The sequence below is a fragment of the Diceros bicornis genome, chromosome 16 (genome assembly GCF_020826845.1).
Source record: "Diceros bicornis minor isolate mBicDic1 chromosome 16, mDicBic1.mat.cur, whole genome shotgun sequence".
Lineage (NCBI taxonomy): Eukaryota > Metazoa > Chordata > Mammalia > Perissodactyla > Rhinocerotidae > Diceros > Diceros bicornis.
Genome location: NC_080755.1, coordinates 10,105,455 through 10,124,524, shown reverse-complemented (window position 1 = coordinate 10,124,524; position 19,070 = coordinate 10,105,455). Strand labels below are relative to the sequence as shown.

The 19,070-nt window shown below is 38.8% G+C and overlaps 1 protein-coding gene across 5 annotated transcripts in view; it reads left to right on the top strand.

Moving 5' to 3' along the window:
• The window catches only part of LDLRAD4 (low density lipoprotein receptor class A domain containing 4), a 453,579-nt gene that overhangs the window by 183,718 nt on the left and 250,791 nt on the right, over positions 1-19,070 (top strand). The window contains exon 1 of one of the 5 annotated variants that reach the window (XM_058556734.1): positions 5,666-5,789. The exons of the other annotated variants lie outside the window; for them this stretch is intronic. The gene's annotated coding sequence lies outside the window, so the exon portion shown is untranslated. Of the gene's footprint in view, positions 1-5,665; positions 5,790-19,070 lie in introns of those variants that run through there. 5 annotated transcript variants of the gene reach the window in all.

Sequence of the window (19,070 nt, the reverse complement as noted above, 5' to 3'; positions counted from 1 at the left end):
AACTGCAGGTGGTGACTAAGCAAATTCTCATTGTTAGTCACTGAGAAATGGGAAACAAAATGGCAAGTCAAACAGGAGAGAAGACACTCCATGGGATGAGCTCCTCAGGTCTAGGGAGAGCCTGTGCTTCTCTCCAGCAGAGGTTGAGGAACTTGAAAGACATGACAGACATTTTGCTCAGTCTTAGCACTCCCAGCTTTGTTCCTCAGAGGCAGGCTGCAGTCGTTTGCGGCCAGATATGTGGAGAACGGGATCTGCTTTCAGCCCTGGTTCTCTTCTTCCAAACTGGGTCCACCTCAGCCAACACCAAGGCTATTTCTCATTATCCATCCTTTCAAAATGCCACCCCTCTGGCAGGTAACACCACCACCAGTTCATGTTTTTATTTATTTCTCTTAGGTTTCTGGGCTTACTTCACAAGCACAGTTTCCAAGGGTAGTTCGTCTTTATCTGGGACAACTGCATAATAAAATAGTGATCAAAATCAGTACCAATGGCATTTTGCCAAATCAGTTTTTAATCTTGCCATACTTTGTCTTTTCTCACTTAAAATGAGAACATCTGATGCACTTTTCATGGTATTTTCAGCATTAAATACCGCCTTTTAAAAAGATATGAACCAAAAATATCCTTTGTCCTTCTCTTCCAACTCTTTTCTTGAGGCTTTCGCCTCTTGGTTCCTTTTTGCTTGTAACCGCAAGTTGCCTTGTTTCTGCGAAGTCAGGTACAGCCTGTTGGCCTTTCTTCAAAACCAAAGCTGCTACTCTGGTTATAGGACCCTGCTACTGTGACTTGAATTCAAGCTTTCATTATAAACATCCCATTTTCATAAACTCGTTACTTATCAGTGATAGCTACCCAGTAGTTGAATCTTGAATTGTAAGATTTTTATTTCCAGTAACTTGAATAATTTGTATAATATAGATATGTTTCCAAAACATGTTTTTGGCATTGCAGAGATTTTTTTTTTTATTAAAAAGAAATTTATGAAAAATTTTCAAGTCTTCTAGATTATAACTTTTTTTTTTTTTGGTGAGGGAGCTTGGCCCTGGGCTAACATCTGTTGCCAGTCTTCCTCTTTTTACTTGAGAAAGATTGTCCCTGAGCTAACATCTGTGCCACTCTTCCTCTATTTTGTATGTGGGATGCTGCCACAGCATGGCTTGATGAGTGGTGCACAGGTCTGTTCCTGAGATCTGAACCCACGAACCCTGGGCCACCGAAGTGGAGTGCATGAACTTGACCACTATGCTGCTGGGCTGGCCTCCAGATTGTAACTTTTGGGATGCCAAATCTGAGAGTATTTTTGTGGGCAAGAGTCATAAATTCCTAACACTTTGCAGACATTTTTATAGCTCCTAGGTCAGCACTGTTTATATACAACAGTTAGTAAACGTATATTGAATGAATGAAACATCAACTATTTGTGATGATTGGGGGACTCTTCCGTTATTTGAATTCCTGATTGGAGATCCCAAAGAATGCTGATGAATGAATAAGTAAGTGTCAACCAGGCAGAAACTCTCTAATGGTTGTGTCATAAGGCTTTTGTCAAGAACTTGGGTGAAGGTGATAAAAAGCATGCTTATCAGATTTGCAGATGACAGGAGACTAGAAGGAATTGCACAGTCATTGGCTGACACAATCAAAATTTAGAAAGATAGCAATATTAAAATATGATGAAACAATCCCAGAATAACACATGGTTAAATAATAATGGTACATCCTTATGATGAAATACTGTGCAGCTATTACAAAGGATGTTTGAGCAGAGTAATTTCCTGGAGAAATGCTTATGATAGTGAAAAAAAAGTAGGCCATAAAACAATATGAAGAGGATGATCCTTTTATTTTTTCTCTTTTACACTCAAAGAACAAAGACAGTGTAAATGAATATACATCAAGAAGTTAATAGTGGCTACCTCTGAGTGATAGCATTAGATGTGATTTTTACTTTCTTGTACTTACTTGACTATATCTTCCAAATTTTCTTTTTTTAAGTAAAAATGAAAATGTTTTATAAAAATAATGGGCCAGTAATCACTGTTCTTGCTCTTGTGGTAAAAAACAATCAATTGCACGTGTCCAATGTAGTTTAATATTATTGCTTTACAATGTTATTATTAAAAGAGCACATCCGAGAATGGATACTAAAGCTCTGACCATTCTCTTTGGGAACAAATGACAGTGGGGTACATATTGCCAGTTCTTCCATTATGTTGTTAGGTGACCTCGGGTACATTGCTTAACTTCTCCAGGCCTCAGTTTCCCTGTGAAATCAGGAATTAAAATGATCTCTGAGACCTTCTGGTGGTGAACTGTATGATGTTTTGATTCTGTCCACCTGTGTCCTGACCTTATTTAGTTGTCTTTTGTTGGAGGATGTCTTCCTGCTGTACAGAAACCTCATGGGACTGTGTCTTCACAAGACTTAGAGTGTAAATGAGCAGAATTAAAATTGATCCTCATATATATTACCTCTAAAAGAAAGGGCATGAGGAGTCTATGGCCTTAAAGCAGGTTTTTTCTGTTGTGTTTGAATCTCAGGATGATGGGAGAGTGCCAAGGACTGGAAGGAAAATGTTTGGGTGAAAGAGAGCAAGATCATCCACATGTACCTGCCCCCAGTGAAGCACACTAAGGGAAGTGGTGTCTGAGTCAAAATGAGCAAACAACTGAACTGAATGGAGGCTAGAGATGGCAGAGCTCTGATTTTCGTTTTTTTGTTTGTCCCTGTAAAGAAAAAAATATTCTATCTTCCTTGTCTACGCACAGCACTCACACTTCTGGCCACCAAATGTGTTGGTTTTTTCCTATACCAAGCACTTCTGTGGCACTGGCTGGATGTCCTACAATTTAATGCAATTCTGACACTGTCCACCTGGAGTTAGCATCAGATCCCACAAGGTAAGAGATCAGTCCCGCAAGATGGCCCCCTTCAGAGGCCAGTCGCAAATCTGGGTTGTCACATGTGCTTCTGACCAACTGGCTGTAAACTGGAGAGTCCCATGACCTCTCCTCAGATTTGATTAATTTGCTAGAGTGGCTCACAGAACTCAGGAAAACAGTATACTTACTAGATTACTGGTTTATTTTAAAGAATATAACTCAGGAACAGCCAGATGGCAGAGATGCTTAGGGCAAGGTATGTGAGAGAGGCGGAGCTTCCATGCTCTCTGGGTGCACCACTCTCCCAGCACCTCCATGTGTTCACTAACCTGGAAAGTCTTCGAACTCTGTCTTTCTGGCTTTTTATAGAAGCTTCATTATGTAGGCATGGTTGATTAAATCATTGGCCATGATGATTAAGTCAATCTCCAGCCTCTTTCCCTTCCCCAGAGGTTGGGGTGTGGGACTGAAAGTTCCAACCCCTAATCACTTGGTTGGTTCCCCTGGCAACCAGCCCTCATCCTTAAGGACTTTCTGAAAGTCACCTCATTAACATAAACTCAGGTGTGGTTGAAAGGGGCTTGTTATGAATAACAAAAGATACCTTTATGGCTCTTATCACTTAGCAAATTCCAAGGGTTTTAGCTCAGTGCCAGAAACAGGGACTAATGCCAAATATATATTTATTATTATAAATCACAATATCACAGTCCCACCTCCCACCCCCATGGTTCGTGTGGCCTGGGAAATGACTTTTACTTCTCCTTCTAAGTATATTTTACTAAGAGGCCAGTGATTTCAAATTTTGCTATTTCTTGATTAATGTCTTATGGAGTTGAGAGGGGTCTTGGAGACTGGAATCCTTTCTTGAGCATCTCTGATGTGTCGTTTTTACCTCCTGAACTTGACCCTTCTAGTCAGGGGTGCATGCTGTGTCACAGGCTACTCTTTCCTCTGACAGGTTTGCTGTCACATTGCTCTGTATTCACACTGTTTCTAGTGCCCCCTAAAGTGGGTGTTCTGATGTGCACAGGATACTCCCAAGTCCAGATGTCTGATGGCATAGAGTACAATGATAGGTGACCTTGACCTGGGCTCCATGCTTGACAACACAGCCTGAAATTACATTAATCTTTTTAGCAACTTTCCCACCTTGGCATGGCCTACTTATTGCAAGCATCCTCTGTACCAGGTGTTGTCATAGTGTGACTTGACAGACATGGTCAATTTACAGAACATGAAAACTTCTAATTCTTTTCATAGGAACGGTTGCTAAGCAACATTTTCTCCCCAAAAAGTATTTTTTTGTTGTTATTTTAAATTTGTGTTTAGATTTTTAAAGAGTAATTATACAAATTCAGGACCTATTTTAATATCCATTTCACTTGTCTGTGATATTTCAGAAATGCATGCAAAGAACAGAAATCACAAATCTACTATGTGGGTTATATAAGTAATGAAAGAAAAATGTAGTGTGAGAGAAACCTAATGAAATTACATTGATATAAAAGTAGATGTGACATAGCAGCCTCTGTGAGTGCCCTTCTTTCATGAGGGCAGTACTGCCCTTCCCTGATGCAGTGGGAACCCCTGGGGAAAGGGCATGGGTGTCTTAACTGTAGCTTCAGATTTGTTTTTTGATGAACAAGTGGTAGTGATAATGATAATAGTAACAAATATAATATTATTAACTGCCATTCTATTATATATGTACCGTCAGTCAGACACTGTATTAAGCACTTCTTGTATAGCGTCTTGTTTAATCTTTACAGCAACCTTAAGAATCAGGTATTAGGGCTGGCCCCGTGGCTTAGCAGTTAAGTGCGCGCGCTCCGCTCTTGGCGGCCCGGGTTCGGATCCCAGGTGCGCACCAACGCACCGCTTGTCTGGCCATGCTGAGGCCGCGTCCCACATACAGCAACTAGAAGGATGTGCAACTATGACATACAACTATCTACTGGGGCTTTGGGGAAAAAAAAAGGAGGAGGATTGGCAATAGATGTTAGCTCAGAGCTGGTCTTACTCAGCAAAAAGAGGAGGATTAGCATGGATGTTAGCTCAGGGTTGATCGTCCTCACAAAAAAAAAAAAGAAGAACAAACAAACAAACAAAAAGAATCAGGTATTAAACCTATTTTATACATGAAAAAACTGAGACTCAAAGAGACAATGCAACACAGCTTGTTGATGGTAGAGGTGGAATTTGTACCCAAACCCATTGCCTTAACTAGTGTGGGGATCAGAATTGGCCACCTCGGAATATGTCTCTTTATCTTGATTATTTTCCAGAACAAAAGACTCTGAAAGAAACTTTGACCTCCCCCCGACTAACTACCTAAAAGAAATTTAAGGGAGAAGGCCTGTCCCCAGGACAGGCCATCACCATAGATAACTCTGGGTGTGGATAGACTGGGAGGGTCCTCGCAAAGCCCATTCTTACCAAAGTTCTGTTTACCAAACATTTGCTTTTCCATCTCCATGTGAATTGCCTTCCTCTCCTTTGAAGTCCCAAACCACTACCCCCAACACCCTCCTTTGTCTTTAGCTGAAGATGCTATTTAAGATGAGAGCCTCTGCCATTTTTGTGAGTTACCCAGTTTCCTGGGTTTCTCCCATGTATACACGTTATAAAGCTTTGTTGGATTTTCGCCTGTTATTCTGTCTCATGTCAATTTAATTCGTAGCCCAGTCAGAAGTACCCAGAGGGTGGAGGAAATCTCTTCCTCCCCTACAGTTTGGCGACTTGGATGGGATAAAAATTCACTGGCTGGACGCTCTTTGCTCCTGCATTGCTGCAGCTGAGAGATCCTGGACCTCTGACAAGAGCCTGCAGGAGGTTAGAGTTCTTACCATGTCAGTCTCCCGGATCTCTGCCTGCAGGGTCCAATGGAAGCGAGAATGGTGAGTTTTTTCCTTTTCTAAATTTAGATTAGCAGGAGAAAACATTGGTGAAGCTAGCTTCTTGGACTCAGTGACTCTAAGAAATTTGGTTGAGTACTCATGGGTTGTAGATCCTTTTCCTCCCAGAGATAGTATTTTTCCTTGTCTCTGTCTTTTTTTGTCGTTTGTCATAGACACAGGCATCTCTGTAAGCCTCTTGTCTGGGACTAGGTGCATGAGGTAAAAGCTATTGCTAAGGGCATCTTGGAAGCCAAAAAGGCAGCAAATTTGGTGGGCGCAGGCTGAGCAGTTTAAGAGCCACTAGGACACTCACCACCTCAACAAGTCTCACATGAAAGGATGAGTTGAGTCACAGAACGGGGTAGATGACACAGGTCCCCTTCAAGACATTCAAGAAAATGTCTGTGCAATAATGAGGTACTCTCTAAAAGCACACACAATCCCCAAGCCCACAGCACCTCCCTCCTAGGTATTATTCTGACTCCAAGAGACCCAAGGCTTAGCTAAAACTGTTAATGAGCATATCAGAGGAGGTTTTTTTATTTCGTCTTGTTCTGTGTCTTGAGAGCTTGGCTTTGTGACCTTGTTGGTCTCTGGCATCCAGAGGATATGTGTAGTGGCATGCATCTTGGCGGCCAGTTGAGTAGACTGGGGTTCCAGGACATACTCTCTTTGTCCCGCTGTGCCATCTCTCGGGAAATAAGGGGTCCCAGTTGCTTTCGTTAGGGTCTTTCTCATCTCAACCTTCATTGCTTGTTGTGCAACGATGGCCTTTGCTTTCTTAGGCTATTTTTGGGAGTGAATTTTTTTGGATCTCTTTTGGAGATGCCTCTTTCATCTATGGTTAAGCTTACTGGTGTGAGTCTCTGTTAACATCCTACTTGTCAGTGTGGCCAGACGATGGATTGTTTAAATTGGAAAAACTTCTAAATTGGGGAAAAAAAAATTTGTGAGAGCTCTGATCATAATTGTTTTATTGGTACCTATTAAAAGGCCAAATCAAAAAAAAAGGAAATACCAAAAAAAAAAAATTAATAATGACTAGCCTTAAGACCCTAACTCAGGTTACAGTTAAATTGAGAAAATGTAAAAGTGTAAGTGTTGATAAGATTACAAAGGTTGGAATGTTTGAGCTAATTTTATATAAAGAGATTATATCAACTTTGCCTGAGTATGTTTTAAAATGTCTGACTGAGGGGCCGGCCCCGTGGCTTAGCGGTTAAGTGCGCGCTCCGCTGCTGGCGGCCCGGGTTCGGATCCCGGGATCACACCGACGCGCCGCTTCTCCGGCCACGCTGAGGCCGCGTCCCACATACAGCAACTAGAAGGATGTGCAGCTATGACAGACAACTATCTACTGGGGCGTTGGGGGAAAAATAAATAAATAAAATCTTTAAAATGTCTGACTGGGAATGCTTCCCCTGTCCAAAATTATAAGACCAAAACCTATTTGATAAAGTCCTAATGAAAACTACGATTAGAGGTATAAGAATTGAGGAAATTCAGATGAAATTTTGTAGGAAAATTGATATATTCATGGGCTTTATGTGAAGTGATTGTATCTCCTTTTGCCTGATTGTATTATAGATTGTATTGTGGGGACAGACATTGTGTCTCACTGAGGAATGTTTCCCCTGCCTGATTGTAGGACAGCATGTGAATCTGCCCTTAAGACAATGGTAATTAAACTTACAAAAGGGAAGTCAGTAGGGTTGCCTGAGCCCACACTGTATGAGATAAAAGGTAGAGGCTGATATCAGGTGCTAATAAAAAGATAATAAAAGCTCCCCCCACCCCTGCAAGGTAAATTGGTCTAGGGTTAAATTGTACACTTAGAAAAAAAGGGCTTTTGTTAAATGCTTTGTACAGACTTTTAAAGGTGTGATACTTTGTCCTGAAGTTTTAGAATATACAAATCTTTGATTCACCTCTTAAGTTAAAAATTTCCCTGATATAAAAAAGCAATTGGAAAAAACGTAGGTGGAAGGGTGTATCAACCTCTTCTGTCATTCAAAATGTAATCCAGTCCTTTGGGGAACTGGATGCAACTGTCTTTGTCTTACAGATCTCTGCAAAGCTGGAGATATGGCTCTAGAAAGCAGTTCAAAGTTCATTTGCCAATCCCAGCCTCCCCTGTTCCTCAAAATGCTCCTAGATATTGAGACAAAAGATTGAGACATTGGAAACAGACAAGGCAAATATGCCCCAGAAACTCCATCTTGAAGAAAACTTGACTGCTTTCTCTATGCGTTTATGATTTAAATTTTCTGCTCCCATCTTCTCTAGGATCTAAGAGCCATTCTTTAAAATGCAACTGTTTCTCAGAAACTAGTGAGTTTTGTATTGCACCTGATAATAATTTAACGTCTCTGTCTGTGTCTATCTGTGTGTTTGTTTGTCTATTTGTATGTTATATATGTGTGATATTTTACCTCCAGATAGTATAGCCAAAATTAAGAGCTCTGTTTTATTGACATAAAGTAAGCGCTTACATGTCTTTCAAGTTAACCTGATATGAAATAATCTTTTGTAAATGAAAGCTTGTTTAAGTTTGTTGGTTTGATTAAAATAGGCATGTCCTCAGAGTCATCAGCATTGGATGTGATGCAGACCTGCAGCCTGGGTTTACTAGTGAAAGAAGCTCATGTTATCCCTGTTACAAATTCATCAGCAAAATAATAAGTTAGAATGATGGTTAGTTTTGTCTAATGTCTCATGAAGTTTTTGTGGGTAATCTAAACACAATTGTTGGGAACAAATGATTTAGATGTAAATAAGAGTTTAAACTTTTAGCAATAATTATATTTTATGACATGTATTTGAAATAGCTTCAAATCTCTTTGGTAACTTGAAACTTTGACATTTTGCTAGGTTAAATTAAAGGATAAAAATTCATTGAGTATTTAGATCATTTTCAAAGAAGATATTAGACATTAATTACTAAATATAAGTTTATCTACTTTTGGCTTCTTATTACAGAAAAACTAAAAGGTGTTTTGGGTCTATTGATACACGTCTTGTATTTTATTAAAAGGAGATTGTACTATAAAGTAACATGTTTCCAGAAATTATAAAAAGTGTTTTTAAATTTTTCAAGCCACAAAATGCTAATGTAAAAGAAAGTTTATAATTGCTTACCTGGTTTTTACTTAAAAATTAAGGTTTCTAAGGGTTAAAAATTCTAATATGTGATTAAAGCTACTAAAAAATAAGGAAAATATGTTTGTATTCAAAGAAAGTGAGATATGTTTTCAGTAAAGAAGGTATAAATAATGGAAATATTTTGTTTGGTTAAGAAAGGTAAACTTGTCCTAAAGTACTAGAAGGGAAGAAAGAAGGCATGGGACAAAGTCTGAATGTAAAAGAAAGTTATAAAATGTTTGTGGAAGAGGAATTCTGAAAAAAGAGCTTTGTGCATGGTCAAGTTGGATGAGATTAAAGTGAATCTAATTAAGTAAATAAGTTTTAATATCAAAAGTAAGGTAGTACAAAATTAGAATTTGTTTTTTTTCCCCTCTCTTAAAAGGATAATTTTCTTGAACTTTTAGTCCATTCTTGGTAAAGAGATTATGAAAGGTTTTTCTTTCAGTAGTCTACCAGAAGGGTAGGAATTTTGTGTTTTATCAAAATAACTTTCCTGTATTGTTTTCATCAGGTCTATACTCATAGGTGCTAAGGTTTTTCCTACAGCTATTTATCTTCTTCATTCACCCGGAAATCTTTAATTGTCACTATGGTTAAATGGATAACTAAGCATGGTTTCATAGGGACCTGTGATATTGTGTGGGTAAATGTTACTGATGTAAGTGTTCTAAAAATTATATAACATTCCTAGAATTCTGATCTGTCCTGGTTATCAATCATAATTCTAGTTATTATGTAAGTGTTGTATGTCACAGAAATAACCAAGTTTCTTTGTCAGTTGTCATTTTTAAGTCTTTTGGTGTTTATACACAGTTATTGTTTTACTCTGATGCTTTTGCAAATGTTTTCATCTTCAGAGAGATTCATGGAAAGGACTCTGACATTTACTCTGGAATACAGGTTTCTGACAAACTTTCAGATTATAAAACTGAACTGGGTTAGAAATTACAGAACTCTCACGGAGAAACTGATGGCCCCATAAAACTTCTAACAGAAGATTAAGATCAAAAATCAGTTACACAGGATTGTATGAAGTGATGAGGATGATTATAATTTTTAGGACTTTTTGTTTAAAATATTGCTGATTTTTAAAATAAATATTTTTTTTTTCAGATTTAAGAAAAACTTTTTCTCTTTTAAGCTAACTATGACTTATGACAATTTGGTAAATTATACTGTTGTAAACAGAATTGAAACATTTATCTTTTTCTCTCTACCTGATTCCTCCAGAATTTGGAAACTCTTAGTAAGTAAATATTCTTATTTCATGGCAATATAGTTATTTGCATAAGTTCAATAAGAATCTGTTCTCCTTAGAACAGGACACAATTGGAAACATTGGTTATCTTGCCAAAGCTTTGACTGGATTGTCATATTTGAGAGAAACATGCATAGACTCAGATAGGACCAGACAGCTTTTGAGAGACAAAGATTGGACTTTATACAATAAAGGCACTTGGAAATATTGACCTGGTACCTTGTTTACAGCATTTCCAGCAACTTTACTGAGTAAGTAAGGAAGATCACTTATCTGGCAGGTGCCTGGAACCTCAGTATTTTGGGAAACCTCAAAAGAAGAGAGGAATTCACCCAAATCTGTAGATATTGCAGGCAAAGCATGATGACAAAGCCCTTGGCTTGGCTTTCCTGGACTTGAGAGGCCTTTAAAGTTCTATCTGAGATTCCTCATAAAAAGTTCCAGCAGAGCAGATTTAAAAGAGCCAATATGATCAGTTGCTTTTCTTGCTGTACTTATGTAAATAATTGGGCCAAATTTATTGAAAGTAGACTTATTTTACAAACTAGTTAGTCTTAATTTGGCTATCTTTGGTAAAAATGAGGATGATTTTAGAGAGAAAAAGTATTTCAGTAAAAACTATAATGCGCATTTGCGGATATTAGGTCCTAGTTCTGTTAATTGTCTTGGAGGTTTTTGTTTTCTACTTGTAAACTGGACTGGATCCTGAATTCTTCTAGTCTCCTGAAATATCTGGCTGCAAATCTCCAAACTAACGTTTTCAATTTTTTCCATCATTTTTATTTGAAATTATTGAGAACTGAAACCACCCTTTTCCTGAAGCCCTGCAAGTTGAAATTGAACAACTTGATATAAACTTTGTACAGATCACCAGGATAGCCTGCCTGTTGCTGTGTAAGCCACTCAGAAGGATGCCTGAATACCCGCTGACATCATCAGAGACATTTTAAGCTACAAAAGATGCTTCAACCATGACATCTAGCAATCTTCTTGACTGGCTATTCCCTGGACTCAGAAACTGGCCTAATTTTGGGAACCCACCTGCATCACCACCTCTTGAAATGAATTTAATTGGACTGATCTATTATCAGGACTAAGAAACATGTTCAGTGAGATGGAACAATCTACCAGCTCAGCTTCTGGACTGTGAAACTTTTTTAAATTTCAGAAGGACTGTGAAACTTCTTAAAGTTTCAAAGGTGGGACTGTGGGGGATCAGAATTGGCCACCTCAAAATATATCTCTTTACCTTGATTATTTTCAAGAACAAAAGACTCTGAAAGAAACTTTGACCTCCCCCTACTAACTGCCTAAAAGAAATTTAAGATAGAAGGCCTGTCTCCAGGACAGGCCATCACCATAGATAACTCTGAGTGTCGGTAGACTAGGAGCGTCCTTGCAAAGCCCATTCTTACCAAATTGAGGTTTGGTAAATGTTTACCAAACATTTGCTTTTCCATTTCCATGTGAATTGCCTTCCTCTCCTTTGAAGTCCCAAACCACTACCCACAACACCCTCCTTTGTCTTTAGCTGAAGATGCTATTTAAGATGAGAGCCCCCACCATTTTGGCGAGCTACCCAGTTTCCTGGGTTTTTCCCATGTATGCGTGTTATAAAGCTTTGTTTGATTTTCTCCTGTTATTCTGTCTCTTGTCAATTTAATTCATAGCCCAGCCAGAAGGACCTGGAGGGTAGAGGAAATCTCTTCCTCCACTACACTAGTATATATGATCTTCTTAAGGTACCTTGTTGAGAATGGAGACTATAAAACTAACAAGTTCATCACCTCCTCTTTAAATAAAGACAACACTCTCACAATAATTTGATCTCAGCCACAAGTCTTTTTTTCTATCTCATATGTCAGTACCATGGGCACAAAAATTATTTTAATGAGAAAAATTTTGATGTGTGGATATGTGACCGTTTTCACCATTCAGAGCACTTCCACTGTTGACTTGTTCCGGTACACATGGGCACTCTGCCCCTCACTGACTTGGAAGGTGTGTAGTGGTGCTGGGAATGTGCATGAGCACCAACAGGCTCCTGGACCCTTTCCTGTGCACATCTCATTTTCTTTCCTCTAAAGCAGACGGTTTGCTTCATTATGAAAGATGGTTCCTCCCTAAATTCTTTTCTTTAGAGTAAGTAAAGGTTTTGTGATGATTCTTACTATGCAACTTTCAAATCACCAATTTCACATTTCTTTATGGTGGCTGATAAAGTCACCTGTAGTTTTGCAGCGTATTTCATTCTGTGGTCTAACAGAGCCAGGCACCATGACAGGCGCCCCTCATCAGAGTGATGTGCCTGGGACTTCCAGACATATCCACCATGGATTCTTACTAACCAGCCCCCCCGACTGATGACACCTGGTGAATTTCCAACCTCTAAGTGACCTTGGCAGCTTCCAACTGGTAAGGATCACGTGCCTCTATTGGGAAAGTCGTGCTGAGGTACTATGGGCTTGTTTTTGCAAGTCGCTTAACTTCCTGAAATGACAGTGACCTGTAAACAAGAGCTGTGGACCCATATTTATTAAGATCATGGATTGGAAGAATTAACATAGTTAAAATGTCCATATTACCTAAATCAATCTACAGATTAAATGCGATTCCAATCAGAATCCCAAAGACATTTTTCATGGAAATAGAACAAAGAGTGGTTAAATTTATATGGAGCAATGAAAGACCCTGAATAGCCAAATCAAGCCTGAGAAAAAGGAACAAAGCTGGAGGTATCACACTCTCATTTCAGAATACACCATAAGCTATAGTAATCCACACAGCATGATACTGGCAGAAAAACAGCGACATAGATTGATGGAACAGAATCCAGAGCCCAGAAATAAACCCACACATCTATGGGCAGCTAATTTTTTTTTTTTTTTTTTTTTTTTTTTTTTTTTTTTTTTTTTTTTTTTACATTTTTATTGATATTTTAATGGTTTCTAACATTGTGAGATTTTGGGTTGTACATTTTTGTTTGTCCTTCACCCCATATATGACTCCCTTCACCCCTTGTGCCCACCCCCCACCCCCCACCCCCACTTCCCGGGTAACCACAGTCCAGTTTTCTCTGTCCATGTGTTGGTTTATATTCCACATATGAGTGAGATCATACAGTGTTTGTCTTTCTCTTTCTGGCTTATTTCACTTAACATAATACGCTCCAGGCCCATCCATGTTGTTGCAAATGGGACGATTTTGTCTTTTTTTATGGCTGAGTAGTATTCCATTGTATATATATACCACATTTTCTTAATCCAATCGTCAGTCGAGGGACACTTAGGTTGCTTCCACTTCTTGGCTATGGTGAATAATGCTGCAATGAACATAGGGGTGCATAAGCCTCTTTGGATTGTTGATTTCAGGTGCGTTGGATAGATTCCCAGTAGTGGGATGGCTGGATCATAGGGCATCTCTATTTTTAATTCTTTGAGGAATCTCCATACCGTTTTCCATAGAGGCTGCACCAATTTGCATTCCCACCAGCTGTGTATGAGGGTTCCTGTTTCTCCACATCCTCTCCAACATTTGTTGTTTTTTGTCTTGGTGATTATAGCCATTCTAACGGGCGTGAGGTGGTATCTTAGTGTTGTTTTGATTTGCATTTCCCTGATGATTAGTGATGTTGAGCATCTTTTCATGTGCCTGTTGGCCATCTGTATATCTTCCTTGGAGAAGTGTCTGTTCATTTCCTCTGCCCATTTTTTGATCGGGTTGTTTGTTTTTTTGTTGTTCAATTGTGTGAGTTCTTTATATATTATGGAGATCAACCCCTTGTCAGATGTATGTTTTGCAAATATTCTCTCCCAGCTGGTTGGTTGTTTGTTCATCTTGATTCTGATTTCATTTGTCTTATAAAAGCTCTTTAGTCTGATAAAGTCCCACTTGTTTATTTTTTCTTTAGTTTCCCTAGTCTGGGTAGGCATGTCATCCGAAAAGATTCCTTTAAACCCAATGTCAAATAGTGTGTTGCCTATATTTTCTTCTATGAGTTTTATAGTTTCAGGTCTCACCTTCAGGTCTTTGATCCATTTTGAGTTAATTTTTGTGTATGGCGATAGCACATGGTCCACTTTCATTCTTTTGCATGTGGATGTCCAGTTTTCCCAACACCATTTATTGAAGAGACTTTCCTTTCTCCATTGCATGTCCTTAGCACCTTTGTCGAAAATTAGCTGTCCGTATATGTGTGGTTTTATTTCTGGGCTTTCAATTCTGTTCCATTGATCTGTGTGTCTGTTTTTGTACCAGTACCATGCTGTTTTGATTACTATTGCTTTGTAGTATGTTTTGAAGTCAGGAATTGTGATGCCTCCTGCTTTGTTCTTTTTCTTTAGGATTTCTTTAGCTATTCGGGGTCTTTTGTTGCCCCATATAAATTTTAGTATTCTTTTTTCTATTTCTGTGAAGAATGTCATTGGGATTCTGATTGGGATTGCATTGAATCTGTAGATTGCTTTAGGTAATATAGACATTTTAACTATGTTTATTCTTCCAATCCACGTGCATGGGATATCTTTCCATTTCTTTATGTCATCGTGGATTTCCCTCAATAATGTCTTGTAGTTCTCATTGTATAGGTCCTTCACCTCCTTGGTAAGATTTATTCCTAGGTATTTTATTCTTTTTGATGCAATTGTAAATGGTATTATCTTTTTGAGCTCTCTTTCTGTTAGTTCATTATTAGCATATAGAAATGCAACTGATTTTTGTAGATTGATTTTGTACCCTGCAACTTTGCTGTAGTTGTTGATTGTTTCTAACAGTTTTCCAACAGATTCTTTAGGGTTTTCTATATATACAATCATGTCATCTGCAAATAGTGAGAGTTTCACTTCTTCGTTACCTATTTGGATTCCTTTTATTCCTTTTTCTTGCCTAATTGCTCTGGCCAAAACCTCCAGTACTATGTTGAACAGGAGTGGTGAGAGTGGGCAGCCCTGCCTCGTTCCTGTTCTCAGAGGAATGGCTTTCAGTCTTTCCCCGTTGAGTATGATGTTAGCTGTGGGTTTGTCATATATGGCCTTTATTATGTTGAGGTACTTTCCTTCTATTCCCATTTTATTGAGAGTTTTTATCATAAATGGATGTTGTATCTTGTCAAATGCCTTCTCTGCGTCTATTGAGACGATCATGTGGTTTTTATTCTTTGTTTTGTTGATGTGATGTATCACGTTGATTGATTTGCGGATGTTGAACCATCCCTGCGTCTCTGGTATAAATCCCACTTGATCATGGTGTATGATCTTTTTAATATATTGTTGTATTCGGTTTGCCAATATTTTGTTGAGGATTTTTGCATCAATGTTCATCAGCGATATTGGCCTGTAATTTTCTTTCTTTGTATTGTCTTTGTCTGGTTTCGGTATCAGGGTGATGTTGGCCTCGTAGAATGATTCAGGAAGTGTTCCATCTTCCTCTATTTTTTGGAATAGTTTGAGGAGGATGGGTATTAAATCTTCTTTGAATGTTTGGTAAAATTCACTGGAGAAGCCATCTGGTCCTGGACTTTTATTTTTTGGGAGGTTTTTGATTACTATTTCAATCTCTTTACTTGTGATTGGTCTATTCAGATTCTCCATTTCTTCTTGGTTCAATTTTGGGAGGTTGTATAAGTCTAAGAATTTATCCATTTCTTCTAGATTGTCCAATTTGTTAGCATATAATTTCTCATAGTATTCTCTTATAATCCTCTGTATTTCCATGGTATCCGTTGTAATTTCTCCTCTTTCATTTCTAATTTTATTTACTTGAGCCTTTTCTCTTTTTTTCTTAGTTAGCCTGGCTAAGGGTTTGTCTATTTTGTTTATCTTCTCGAAGAACCAACTCTTTGTTTCATTAATCCTTTCTACTGTTTTTTTGGTCTCAATATCATTTATTTCTGCTCTGATTTTTATTATTTCTCTCCTTCTGCTGGCTTTGGGCTTTGTTTGTTCTTCTTTTTCTAGTTCTGTTAGGTGTAATTTAAGGTTGCCTATTAGGGCTTTTTCTTGTTTGTTAAGGTGGGCTTGTATCGCTATGAGTTTCCCTCTCAGGACCGCTTTTGCTGCGTCTATGGGCAGCTAATTTTTGACAAAGGAGCCGAGAACATACAATGCAGAAAGGAAAGTCTTCAGCAAATGGTGTTGGGAAAACTGGACAGCCACGTGCGAAAGAGTGAAAGTATACCATTGTCTTACACCATACACAGAAATTAACTCAAAATGGATTAAAGACTTGAATGTAAGACCTGAAACCGTAAAACTCCTAGAAGAAAACGTAGGCAGTATGCTCTTTGACGTTGGTCTTAGCAGTATCTTTTTGAATAGCATGTCTCCCCAGGCAAGGGAAACAAAAGAAAAAATAAACAAATGGGATTATAGCAAGCTAAAAACCTTCTGCACAGCAAAGGAAACCATCAAGAAAACGAGAAGACAACCTAAGAATTGAGAGAAGATATTTGGAAATCATATATCTGATAAGGGGTTAATATCTGAAATATATGAAGAACTCATATAACTCAACAACAACAATAAAAAACCCATTAAAAATGGACAAAGGATCTGAACAGACATTTTTCCAAAGAAGATATATAGATGGCCAACAGGCGCATGAAAAGATGGTCAACATCACTTTTTATTAGGGAAATGCAGATCAAAACTATGTGAGATATCACCTCACACCTATCAGAATGGCTATTATTAAAAAGACAAGAAATAACCAGTGTTGGAGAGGATGTGGAGAAAAGGGAACCCTGATACACTGCTGGTGGGAGTGCAAACTGGTGCAGCCACTATGGGAAACAGTGTGGAGATTAAGAATAGAACCACCATGTGACCCAGCTTTTCCACTTCTGGGTATTTATCCAAAGAACAGGAAAACACTAATTTGAAAAGATATATGCACCCCTATGTTCATTGCAGCATTGTTTACAATAGCCAAGACTTGGAAACAACCTAAGTGCCCATCAACTGATGAATGGATAAAAAAGATGTAGTATATACACTGGGATACTACTCAGCTGTAAAAAAAGATGAAATCTTGCCATTTGTGACAACATGGATAGACCTTGAGGGTATTATCCTAAGTGAAATAAATCAGATGGAGAAAGCCAAATACCATGTGATTTTACTCATGTAGGAGATAAAAACAACAACAAACAAACACAGAGATACAGAGATTAGATTGGTGGATAGAGGGGAAGGGAAGAAGATGAGGGAAGGTGAAAGTTGTAAAAGGGCACATGTGTATGATGATGGATGGTAATAATCAGTGTTTGGGTGGTGAATATGGTGTAGTGTACACAGAAATTGAAATCTAATAATGTACACCTGTAATTTATATAATGTTATAAACCAATATTACCTCAACAAAAAAAAAGATGCAGTATATATATGTATACATACATTTATATATAATGGAACACTACTCAACCATAAAAAAGATGAAATCTAGGGGGCGGGCCCCATGGCCTAGTGGTTAAGTTCAGTATGCTCCACTTTGGTGGCCTGGGTTCGGTTCCCAGGTGCGGACCTACACCACTGGTCGGTGGCCATGCTCTGGCAGCGACCCACATACAAAATAGAACAAGATTGGCACAGATGTTAGCTCAGGGCAAATCTTCCTCAAGGAAAAAGAAGAAGATTGGGAACAGATGTTAACTCAGGGGTAAATCTTCCTTAGCAAAAAAAAAGATGACATCTTGCCATTTGCGACAACATAGATAGACCTTAAGGATATTATGCTGAGCGAAATAAGTCAGACAGAGAAAGACAATTATCTCTCACCCACATACAGCTTTGCTCATATGTGGAAGATGAACAAACGAACACGTAGGTATGGAGAGCAGATTGGCGATTACCAGAAGGGAAGGGAGTGGGAGGAGGGCAAATGGGTTAAAGGGGCACATGCGTAAGGTGACAGATGGCAACTAGACTTTTGGTGGTGAACACGATGCAGTCTATTCAGAAGTCGAAACATAATGATGTACACCTGAAATTTATATAATGTTATAAACCAATGTGACCTCAGTAAAAAAAAAAAAAAAAAAAAAAAAAGGAAGTGACACGAGCAATGCTACCTAAGCATTTTCTTTGTTACAGGGAAGATGGAGGGTCTGGCATCATGCAGGACCAAGGCAGGATGATACATTAAGGAGGATGCTGTGTCCTTTTTGTCCCATACACGTCATGGAACAAATGATGGTTTTGCTTACTGGGGAGCATGCTTCCCTGTTGTACTGAACCTGCCTGCTCCAGAATTCCCAGACATGCTTACTCATTCATCCTGACCCTGTATGAGTAAACTGGAGTGGGGCTGGGGCAGGCCGGAGTGGAACACAGAACCAGCCACATAGCATACAGTTTCTCACGGCCCTAGGGCCAACTCACACTGGCAGCATCTTGTCCCTGCTTGCCCATGGGACTTTCAGTATAGTGGTCCTCCCGTGTGCTCGCAGAGAGGACACTGAGGGAGCTGTCCAGGGGCTTCCACATGCTTACAGAGTGAAGTGTGTGTCCTCTAGAGGCCAACTGTCTGTGAGGTGAAATGCGATTGTCAGAGTGCTAATGTTCGAGTGGTGTGGCAATACGAGGTGGATTTGAGTCATTGAACTTTGGAGTCCGGACACTGATTCAGCAGTAAAATAAAATGACTGTTCATTAATGGCAGTTTAAGGCCAGGACTGTTGGCCTCTGCTCTTTCGTATGTTCCATAAATTTAACATGGTCTGACATACTGTGGAACAGAATAATAAACAAGGCACATGGTGGTATGGACTTTAAGATTTTCTTCTGATTGTTTTCCCTTTGCAGAGTGTTTTGGATAATCTGAGAGTAGGTGAGAGAGAGTGGAGAACTTGGTGGACTTTTTTATGCTTGTTTTAAATGCACATA